General features: G+C 32.1%; 1 protein-coding gene across 1 annotated transcript in view; it reads left to right on the top strand.

Annotated features, from left to right (window-relative positions):
- Positions 1-12054, top strand: part of LOC124363497 (protein gustavus-like) — a 31313-nt gene that overhangs the window by 12901 nt on the left and 6358 nt on the right. The window lies entirely within an intron of this gene.

Here is a 12054-nt window from a genome sequence, read left to right as displayed (position 1 = left end):
GACATACAATTTAGCATTCATTCATTTTCCATGACTCGCCAATTTTCCCACTTTCAGTGAGGTAGTCAATCTTCTGATTGGGGGGTTTCCCAGTTACATGCCAAAAACTCGTTGACATCATAAAAAGCTTGTGATGCCAAAGAAGCACTTCAAACGGGTTTTGAGCGCCTTGGGCGTTTTAGCATGTTTGATCCGATTCGACAGCTTGTTGATGAAACGAACACCTGCCTGTGAAGGTTCATAAACCACCGTTCTGTGTTTACCAGTTCGAAAGCTATCTCTGCCTCTGGTCTCATGTGAATGTATGTCTCGGCCACTTGTCTTGGTACATTTATACATACCAAACAGAGTTGTTTCGAAAATGTAGAGACCCGGCAGGAGTCCACAGTTGCAATTTTTGAAGGTTTCTCTTCAAGACTCTCTGAAATGCAAAAGTGCGATTAGTCGAATCGCTTGTTTTTGCAATTTGAACACTCTCATCAACTGGCTGTTTCCACAAGCACCGCAAATACCAATCCGTAGCAGAGGTGGGGGTAAATCACGCCATAATAAGCCGTCATCAGAACCTGAGTTGGGCAATATTTTGGCTAGGGACCTCAAAAAGATAAATGCCTGAGGATAGTTTGGTGGAAACTTGATCATTGTGATCGATCCATGTTAAACCTTGATCAAGGTGCATTCCAAGGAATTTCGAGCTGTAGACTTCTTCTGTTATGGAATCTGCTATCATGACGGCAGGGTCACACTCAGAGTCTAAAGGCCGCAGAGCAAAATTGATGACATTCGTTTTGGATGTGTTTGTTTTGAGATTGAGGCTGTTGAAGTGTTGTACACAATATTGTTGATTTCAACAAAAGTCTGTTCTTCCACAAGAGATTTTGGTTTCCCGCGGATACAGAGAGTCGTGTCATCAGCATACTGCACGACGTTTCCGTGCAGTAAGAAGACCCAATGTCGTTGACATTTATATCAGAAACAAAATCGGACTGAGAGTTGATCCTTGGGGGACTCCATAGCCCAATTGAATTGGTTTTGAAAGATGATCTGAAATCTGGACAACTTGAGTTCTGTCGCTTAGAAGTGATCTAAGCCACAGGTGTGGCAAGCCTCGGATGCCGTGATATTCCAGTTTTTTGGTCAACACAGTCGAATGCTTTAAGTAAGTCGACAAACATACCTAGGGTGGTATTTCGATTTTAAAACCCCTCAAGTTTTATTTTAGGTTATTAATCTTAAAATATTTAATTCTGCAATTTCTATTGTAAAAATAAAGTCTAAACACGAAATGCCTGCGTCATTGCTGACGTATCTTATAAATAAAGGATTTATTAATTCCAAATCAACTTTTAATATAAATTACTCACTTTTGACTTTTGAAAGAAAACCAGTTAGTAAAGCAAATAAATAATATATATTACAAAATTCCAAAACGATAACGATATTACGAAAACGATACCATATTTTTAATAATAAATCAAAACCATACCATATTTTTAATATTATCATGTATGTTAAAGTTTACTCTTAAGGATTACAAAATGTCTGCTAGATCAACCGTACTCTAACCTCGTTTTCAAATTTTAGTCAGATGATATATAAGTTAGCTTATCTTTATATTCAGCAATGGTCGTATATTCAAGCATTTTCATAATAACTAACATGATGTGGAAGAGTGCAATGGTCAGTTGTTTGCTCCAAAGAACATAAAGGAAATGCCTCCATAAACTTTAGCAGAAAAGCAAATATTTTGTTAAACTCGTTAAAGTTATTTTCTTTTGTAATACATATTACTTATTAGCTTTAGTTAATAGATGTCTATTAAAATAAAGTCTACGTATCTAATACTATACAGAAGATAATCATTGACCCTGCCTTCATTATTCGTCATCGGCACAGGCTGGACGTCTGACAGTGTGTCGGGTTCAAGTTCAAATGTGTCTTTCAAACATCAGGGCCTCTTTAGGTGGTGAACAAAGTGAAGTTATAATTACAGGATGTAATACATTGCAAACATTTATTGGTTTTGCTCTAAAATACGATTTCAACACACATTTTCATAATGTAATGCTTTTTTGAATAGACATCACAAACGAGATTTTAGTTTCTTATCATAAGTTTCCTACAGTTCTATATAAACTTCAACTCTGGTAATCTCCTAGAAATCCGGTGATTTCCACGCCTTAAAGTGTGAAGTGCGTTACAGCACTTCCACATTAGTAGTTTATGAGACACCTTAAATAAGAAAAAACGTCATTCAGATCCCATTGATATTACATCAATAACCAATTACAATTATTAAATAATAATAGTAATAACGCAAAGAAAATCATAAAACTTATCAACGTCTTAAAAATAATGCATGTTTAACAATTTCCGTACAACACTTGACGAACTTTTAGAACAATCATTGTCACCTTACATAAAAACGGGTTTATAAAATAACAAAATGTTTAAAATCTCATAGACTGCATCTCATTTAGTATAATTTGTTTGACGTAAGATATTTTTATGTTAATTAATGAAATTATTAACTATATATGGGTTTTTGTTCTCTTAATGATACAGGGAGTGAGTACAAATTTGCAAACAAGTTTAATGTCCTATGCATGCTGTTAGGGCAAGTGCTTTCAACATTATATGAAACTTACTCCACACACAAGTTTTGAATCTATTTGTTACCTAAAGGGGCGCACAGATGTGTAGAAGGGGAGTAGAACATTTGTTTTGAGTTGGTCTGGTGAGCTTGTTACGAATATGCTTTCTAATTATTGCAAAGTTGAAATGTACTGACCAAGCTATCAGGTTGATAAGGCACTGCTGTGTCTATTGAAGAAGTATATAATTATATAAACGGATGAAACTTTACCGTAAATTGGAGTTGAGGCGGGACGCCTTATAAGAGATTAGACGACGGTCGATTTAAGTTTGTATATCGGCTATTAGGTAATTTGGTGTTTATCTTATCAGTGAGGAAGCGCGTATTCTTGCCATTGTCATATACTTCCGGTCTTAGGTAGTAGCGTTTTATAAAAACCCTGCATACATTGGTTAAAGGATAATAATAAGAATAATAGGTCATATGCAGCATACATAACTCATTACCAACCCATAAATACTACTCTTAAGTATTACCTAATGCCAATAAAAAGTAACAATTCTTGAAATTTATTTAAATAAGTTAAAATAATAACTTGTTAAACTTTATATGTTATTATATAACAAATTATTTGTTAAAATTTTTAATAAAAATAAATAGATAAAACGATTCTCTAACCAGGGTCTTCAAATTAGACTCTGTTCAAAAAACATTTCTAATGATCAGAACAACATGTATTAGTTTTGCTAGAGCCAACATTGTTAAGATTTCTAAGAATTAATTCTAATAAAAAGACACTGTTACCTGCTGCAGATGTGTTTATGGTGTTGTCGGCAAGGATTAGGACTTTGGGTTCTGGAAATTTCCAGGTGTCATGGCAGTTAGGGTCTAGGTCGATCGGTGACCGTTCTCCTAAAACTATGTTGTGATTGAATACCGTATAATACAGGGCAGACTCGATGCTAGTATGAGAAATAAAAAAACTGCTTAGTTGTGGATTCGACTATTTTGTATTATTTGATTAATACATGACTATAAAATACAAATACACAAGACAAAAGGCGGAGATTGTGATGTTTATACATGACTATAAAATAATTTTTAGATTGTCTGCTATTGAAACTGTGTAGCATTTTGAATCCGAAAACGTTAAACACTTTGGACGTAGTCACAGCACATAATTTGAACTGATCTTTTAAAATTTAGAATCCAATGTTAATCATGAGTTACCTTACACAATTAAAAACTAATAACAAGTTCGTTAGGTTAGTGCAGCTCCCAGTTAGGTTATACTTTTGAGAAATAAACTACCTTGAAAGCATAACCTAAACAGAAGCTGCACTAACCTAACGAATTGTGTTACCATTACTCAAACAACTATGTGTTACTAGCTCAGTATTTATCGAGTAGTTTTATTGAAATGCACGGGTTTCCAGTATTTTTTTTCAATGGTAAACATGGTGGGATTAATAAATATTATAAATAAATATATGAAATTTTTAAAAGTACATGTATTTATTTACTCATCGTGTTTATAAAATGTTCTTCTGGTGTCAAAAGTGTTTTTAATGTTCTCAATCTAACTAAAGTTTAATTGAACGACGGAGTTACACGAGTCGTATGTGTACGAGATAGGACCAGGCCTACCAACCCAGTGACTTGGCCTCATCGCGCGGGTTGACTACTAATATAAACTAGTCGAATATACACATATAAGAAGTTTTTTATTTCTCAAACTAGCACCGCATCTGCCCTGTATTATAGAGTATTCAGTCACACTATAGTTTTACAAGAACGGTCACCGATCGATTGACCACGACCCTGAACAGACCACTGACGCCTGGAAATTTCCCGAACCCTAAGTTTACTAATCCTTGCTGACAACACCATAAATATATCAGTAGCAGGTAGCAGTGTCTTTATTACAATTCTAAAGAGTCGACATTTTACCACATGCTAATTTCCCAAGAAGTCACAGAAGTAGTTAAACTGTCAATAAACATCTAGCCTTTATCCCCATAATTTGGCGGTCTCCTAAGTAGACCCACACCCTTTGTGTCGACTGGTACCAAAATACTTGTCAAATAAAGCGGCACAAGACAAAGGGCGGAGGATGGTACGTTTTCTTGGAACAGGAATTTCTGACATTACATTTGAAGTAACACGCAGTGTGTATTGAATCTAGCTGACTGCAAAAGAACGAAATAACTGGTGTTACATTAAAAATTAGCTTCTTTATTTATATGTATAGACATGTTATTAAAAAAAAAATACAATCTGTCTGTAACAACGGATAGTGTTACCAAAGTTTGGAGCGTTTTAAGTAAACTGTTAAACTTAAGATCCAAAAAATAACAACTTTCGTGGAAGATATAATTTTACATTTGAGAAAAATGTGGAATTAATAAGAAAAACTAAAAAGCATTTTTGTGAGTATTATTCAGACAATTTAAATGGGACAGCCTATATTATTGTATGCATAGAATAAGGCCATAACATTGTTTAATATTTTTCTTATGGGGTAAACATTTTTCTTGTGTTAATATTGTACCAACATTATGGTTGGTTTTACAATTATATTGCATTAGATTAAAATCCTGCGGTGGAAGTTAAAGTATTTTGAGATAAATGGTGCGCATAAAACCCTATATTAAAGCGGTAACAATTCTTTAAACGAATAAGAATTTTACAGTTTACAAATTTTTACATAAAGTATTGTATATAAGCAATAAGATTTATTACGTAATTTAACATTATGTAATTTAATAGAGATTACAAAAAATACTTACTTCACTAGTTCGACCTCGCATATTTTACTTGATAATCGGAATCGGAAGTACTTTGCTCGTTAGTTACAAAGTATGTAGGCCTACTAGACTTCTTCACAGTAAAATGTTTGAGTATTTATCTAATAATATATCGGTATAAATTAACTTTTCATCAACTATTATATTATATTTATCAGAGAATCAAATGTTGTATAGGGACCTAGGTTATAAATTAATATACATGTGCAGTATTTGTCCTATATAACAAAAATAAGGTAATGCTTTCTTTTCAACACTGAAACATTGATAGTGATTTATTATCAATTGAAAATAATTGTACATAAAAATTCTTTAAGCGTATATTGAAATGTAAAATGACATAAGTATAAATGGTAAGTATATAATTTTATATTTAGATTGATTTTAATGCATTCCTTTTTTAAATCCTCGGTAGCCCAGTAAATTTACGATATTGAGAAATCAGAATTATTATAGTTATTGTTACAATGTTCCATATTTCCCCAACATAAAAAATTACACAATTACGAATATCTTTATGCAAGATTTAGTTTTAGAATTATTGATATTAATAGGAGTAAGTACATAATATCATACAATAAAATTTATTGTTGATATTGTTATATTACCACTCATATTTCGACATCCACACCCCTACTATAATATAGCTGGGTGATATATTATACATCCCCACTCCGCATATAAGCACCGTCCTAACCTCACCTACCTCCTCCACTATCAGCGGGACCTAGGGGTAGACGCTGGACTCGTCAGTCTCTCTTTTGGAGTGATATAGTTCGTGTCGTGATATTCAAGACCATGAGTCCCATCACTGCGATCAACAGGCAACGCCGCAATGTTAGGAACTGGAGGAGGTTAGTAAACATACATACACTGTTTGTAGACTACCTGTCATAATATTATTTTATAATGTATAACTTATTAATCATATTATATAATATATTAGAGAAAATAAATGTCGTGCTAATGAAAAATGATACCCTTTAATATAACTATAAGAAAATAACATTTTCCTAACCAACAAAAGATTAAGACTATGATTTTAAACAAACACTTTATATAATGAAAACCTAATACAATTATTGGGTATATAGATTATAAGAAAAGGACGAAATAAAGTTTTAAAACAATTACATATAGTTTTTACAAATAATATAATTTTGTAAATAGCAGATTCTACAGATTTAGAATGGAAAATTGTCAGTAAATGATTATTGCCGATCATTTAATAGTTATTTAACAATAAATTTCCTAGAATTCCCTTAGCAAAATTTTGGTGTAAAATTTCCAAAACTGTTAATTTCTCATACAAAACCAATTAAAGAAATTTTACCAATTATAAAAAATATTTAAAAACTATAAAAACCTTAATATAACAAACCTGTAATTATATAATGTAGAACTAGTAGGTGCCAAATGATTAACATATTATCTTTTTATGAAATGTATGGACATATTTACTGCGGAATATTTTTATTTATAAGATTTATATATGTCACAAATATTTCTAGTATAGTATTCTTAATATAGTAAATATTCTCGTTTTGTAAACAAGGGAAATATAACATTGTTGCAACGTAATTGTAGATAATGGTAAGTCCAGGGATCAACAGCATATTAGGTAATCACGTGATAACTTTTTCAAATTTCCCTGATAAAGGAGTAAAAGAAAGGTTTCGTTCCGATTTACCAAAAGATAATGGTTCGATTAGAAGCAACTATTTATAACTATGTAGCCTAAACGACCATTTCCAAACAGACTCTGTGTCTTCATCAAAAATGTGGAAAAATTAAGAGACACGTTAAAACAAATTGTTGTTTAATTTGTAATAATCTTTTGCATTATGGATATTGGGGAAATTAAAATATAACAAATTACAGGAAATGGAAATGAATTTGCCACAAGATAAACAATAAAGAAACGCTGATTAAAAATTTAATATCTGTTTTAATCTTTTACAATTTAATTTTATTAAGATTACAGAATATAATTAAAATCAATATTTTATAAATATAAACATAAGTATACTTTGTAAGGGATGAACACAATTTTCTAAATTTATTACTATATTTTATAAAATTTCGTACATGAAAAATTTAAAAAGATTATGACTACGTAAAAGAAATTTAGTTCCTGATTGATAATACTTAAAAAAGGTTTAACATTGCAAACAAATTATTTCCAAACAATTTAAAGAAGTTTTGTGCAATTAATTATACAGGGTGAGTCAGAAATATGGTAAAATATTTTAAGACGTGATTCTGGAGTTAAAAATAAGAAAAAAATGTTATATAAAGGTAGGTCCGGAAACGCTCCATTACTGAGTAATGGCTGGCGAAAGTTTTTGTTTTGTTTTCAGTTCACCTGGTGAAATTAAGTGATTCTGAAAGGTTTTGTTCTTACTTTTTAACTCAAATAAGATAGATTTATAAATATAATCACCTGAAAAATCAAATAAAACCACTCTAGAAGTTGTAGTGTGAACAGTTTTTGAGAAAAAGTATGAAAATTGCCAAAAATCTAATAACAAAAGTACCGTCTTAACTGTTTGATGTCGAATAAAATTGTTAAATGACCAATAAACAAATTGTTTTTCCTAATAAAGATTGTGGAGAATTTAATTCTGAAAACAACCATAATAAGCAAAGTTAACTAAATGTGTAAAAAAGCTATGATATTGACTCCTCACGTATGACACTACACAGCAATTGTTTGCTGTTTTATAATAAGGAATAAGTATCTGATTGGTAACAGCTGGTAAAAATTAATAATTTAAACAACAACTGTTTAAACATTTTTAAATAATAAATAATCAGCAGGGCATTTATTATTAGATGACATATGTCACTTCATTTTTGAACAAAACAACAAACTGTAAAGATACTATGTGCTTGTGTTAAGTATTTTAACCAGTTATTTCCATCCATTTTATTAGTGATTTTGTGTTGTGTGTTTAATTTAGTAAAAATGGAAGGTAATGTTCATGTGTATTCAAACTCTGAATTAGCAGACATGCATGTTTAATGTATGGTTTGGGACGCTGCAATAGTACTTCAGCAAGACGACTGTATCAAGAGAATTTTCCTAACCGCAGGTATCCAAGCCCAAGATTTTTGCCACTATTCATCAACGCCTATCTGAAACAGGTTCTTTGAAGTCTTCGAAGCATATTAATGCAGGCATCGCCCGATCATGTAAGACTGTTGAATTAGAAGAGTTGGTTGTTAATGAAATTTATGATTATCCTGAAAAGAGCACTAGATAATTATCAGTACAGTTAAATGTCAGCCTATCTAGTATTCGGAGAATACTACACGAGTACCAGTTACACCCATACCACTTCCAGCTTGTCCAAATTTTTTGCCACTAGACTACGCTCCCCATGTTGTTTTTGTCGATGGCTTCTGTTAAAATGTGCTGATCCAAATTTTTTAAATACAATTTTGTTTACCAATGAGGCTCACTTTACAAGAACAGCTATCATTAACTTCCATAACAACCACATTTGGGCAGACAGAAATCCTCATGCTATAAAACCTAATCGCCCACATCAGTTTTCAGTAAATGTTTGGGCTGGAATCTTAGCAGATCATTTAGTCGCATTCGTGCTTCCTCCCAGGCTTAATGGCGTGGTATACTTGAACTTTTTAAGAGACGAGCTACCTAACCTGCTTGATGATGTACCTCTGCATTTGCGCCAAAACATGTGGTTTATGCATGACGGGGCACCTGCGCACTACTTTCTGGCTGTTCGTGGACACCTAAATGAGAGTTTCACAAATTAATCGATAGGCCGAGGTAGACCAGTTTCATAGCCAGCAAGATCACCGGACTTAAATCCTTTGGACGTTTATCTTAGGGGACATTTAAAAACATTAGTTTACTCTTGCCCAATAGATACCATTGAAGAACTCCGATTAAACATTGGAATAGAAACCATTAAGCAGACACCTGGAGGTTTTGAACGGGTCCGAAACTTGATGAGAAGACGCCTGAACGCGTGCAGTTCGAACAACGGAGTTCATTTTAAGCATCATCTTTAATCTTCCTGTGAGACTTAAAGCGATTGTAGATGTTTATTGTATTTAAAAATAAATTTTAAACTAAAAATATGTTTCTTTTTCACGAGCTGTTAATAATCAGATACTCATTCCTTATTATAAAACAGCAAAAGTTTGCTGTGTAGTGTAATACGTGAGGAGTCACTATCATAACTTTTTTACACATTTAGTTAACTTTGCTTATTATGGTTGTTTTCAGAATTAAATTCTCTACAATCTGTATTAGGAAAAACAATTTGTTTATTGGTCATTTAACAATTTTATTCGACATCAAACAGTTAAGACGGTATTTTTGTTATTAGATTTTTGGAAATTTTCATACTTTTTCTCAAAAAATGTTCACACTACAACTTCTAGATTGGTTTTATTTGATTTTTCATGCGATTATCTTTATAAATCTATCTTATTTAAGTTAAAAAGTAAGAACAAAACTGGTTAAAATACTTAAGGGGGTTCGGTAGGCATAATTCTTCAAAAATATCGTAATTTTTTTTATTGCATTTTTGTATTCCTCTGCATCTTAGTTTTTATTTAAGACCACTCCCACTATTGTACTATAAATACAAACGGAGTTATTCAACTTTATGTAGGACAATGTCATGACGTTTTTTTCCTTTGGGACGGAGATTCAAGTGCGTTCAGTACAGTTCTTCAGAGTAGGCCATATGGAGACCAATGTGTGATTGAAAAACTGGAGTGTTGTGGACATGTTCAAAAGCGTATGGGCTCAAGACTTAGGAAACTAAAAATGAAATGTGGGAAAAATGTTCTTTCTGATGGGAAAACTATTGGAGGAAGAGATGGACTTACCGATGAGCGCATCTTAGCTATACAAAAATATTACGGCTTGGCTATCAGAAGGAATTCTGGGAATTTGGACGGAATGAAGAAAGCTATATGGGCTAAATATTTTCACCTGTTATCCACAAATGAAACCCCCCAGCACGGACTTTGTGAAAAAGGGGGGTGCTCAGAGGGGGGGGGTTTTCGGTTGGTGCAAATACTAGCGAGTCATAGCCAAAAAAGAAAAATATGACCACCGTCAGCACCACATACCTGAAGCTATTATGACTGCCATAAAACCTATTTTCCAGGATCTGTCAGACCCTAATCTACTAAAGAAATGCCTTCATGGCAAGTCACAAAACCCTAACGAATCGGTCAATGCAGTGATTTGGTCGCGAATACCTAAAACAGTATTTGTAGGTCTGAAAACCCTAAAATTTGGAGTCTATGATGCCATTTTAAATTTTAATAAGGGCAATGAAACTAGATGTCTAGTGCTAAAAGAACTTGGAATGACTGTTACTGATAATACAGCCTCAGTGATGTGTGAACTGGGCAAATTACGTGTACTACGAGCCGAGCGAATGCTTTCTAGTTTATTGAAAAAAGCCAGACAACAAAGAGAAAATGCAAAAAGAAAGCTGGAAGAAGCATTTTTAGATGAGGAGGACCCAGACCAGCCATTCTATGGTGCAGGAATGCACTAAACCCCTATTTATACAGGTAATAAAAGTTTATTTCTACTTTATTTGCGATTTGCCGAAAACTTTAAATTTTTATGCAAATGACCCGTTTTCTCAGAAACTATAAAAGATATGGATTTGATATTTTTACAACATGCTAATTGAGGTATAATTTAAACTTTAACACAGGGGTTTTAAAATTTATTTACAGGGGTTTAGTTTTTATTTTACATGCCAAAATGTATTAAAAAATTAGAAATGTTTATAAATAAATTTTAAAAAATTTTATTAAAAATCAGGGATGGATAAAAGAAATTTCCCGTGTTAAAGTGTTAACCATAACTCATATATAATGTGTAAAAAATTTCAGTCAGATACCAACTTCTAGATTGGTTTTATTTGATTTTTCATGCGATTATCTTTATAAATCTATCTTATTTGAGTTAAAAAGTAAGAACAAAACCTTTCAGAATCACTTAATTTCACCAGGTGAACTTAAAACAAAGCAAAATCTTTCGCCAGCCATTACTCAGTAAGGGAGCGTTTCCGAACCTACCTTTATATAACATTTGTTTCTTATTTTTATCTCTAGAATCACGTCTTAAAATATTTTACCATATTTCTGACTCACCCTGTATATTTTCTTGAAAACATTATTAAAAGGAAACGAGGTTTACAGGAAATAGCATTGGAAGTAAGATAAGAATGTATTTAGAAATGTTAGAAAAAAGAACAGGAAAACTATAATAATGATTTTGAAAAAGATAAAAAGTTGATTAAACACTTAATTGAAACAATTTAATTGATTAATTCAAACAAGTAAAGAGGTTTTATTATGGATTTTGCTGATTGGAATCTAATAGGAAACGGTCCAGTCGGAGAATGAATCTCAAGTTTGTCAGTTCAAAAGACAACATTACTAATATAGGGTATATAACAATCTGTAAATGGATAGTAAAAGTTAGGTAGTAACTTTCTTTTATACCTTATAAAGTTATTAAAAATGTTTTATAGATGTACAATTAAAAGTACATTAAAAATAAAACGTGTTTGTTTCTCTAAAAACCAAAAAAATATTTATTATTTTATAGAATATTCAGAGCTGGAATTGGTAAATTAG

Source organism: Homalodisca vitripennis, chromosome 5 (genome assembly GCF_021130785.1).
Source record: "Homalodisca vitripennis isolate AUS2020 chromosome 5, UT_GWSS_2.1, whole genome shotgun sequence".
NCBI classification, from domain to species: Eukaryota; Metazoa; Arthropoda; class Insecta; order Hemiptera; family Cicadellidae; genus Homalodisca; species Homalodisca vitripennis.
The sequence above is the reverse complement of the archived record's forward strand: the minus strand, read 5'-3'. Positions and strand labels throughout refer to the sequence as shown.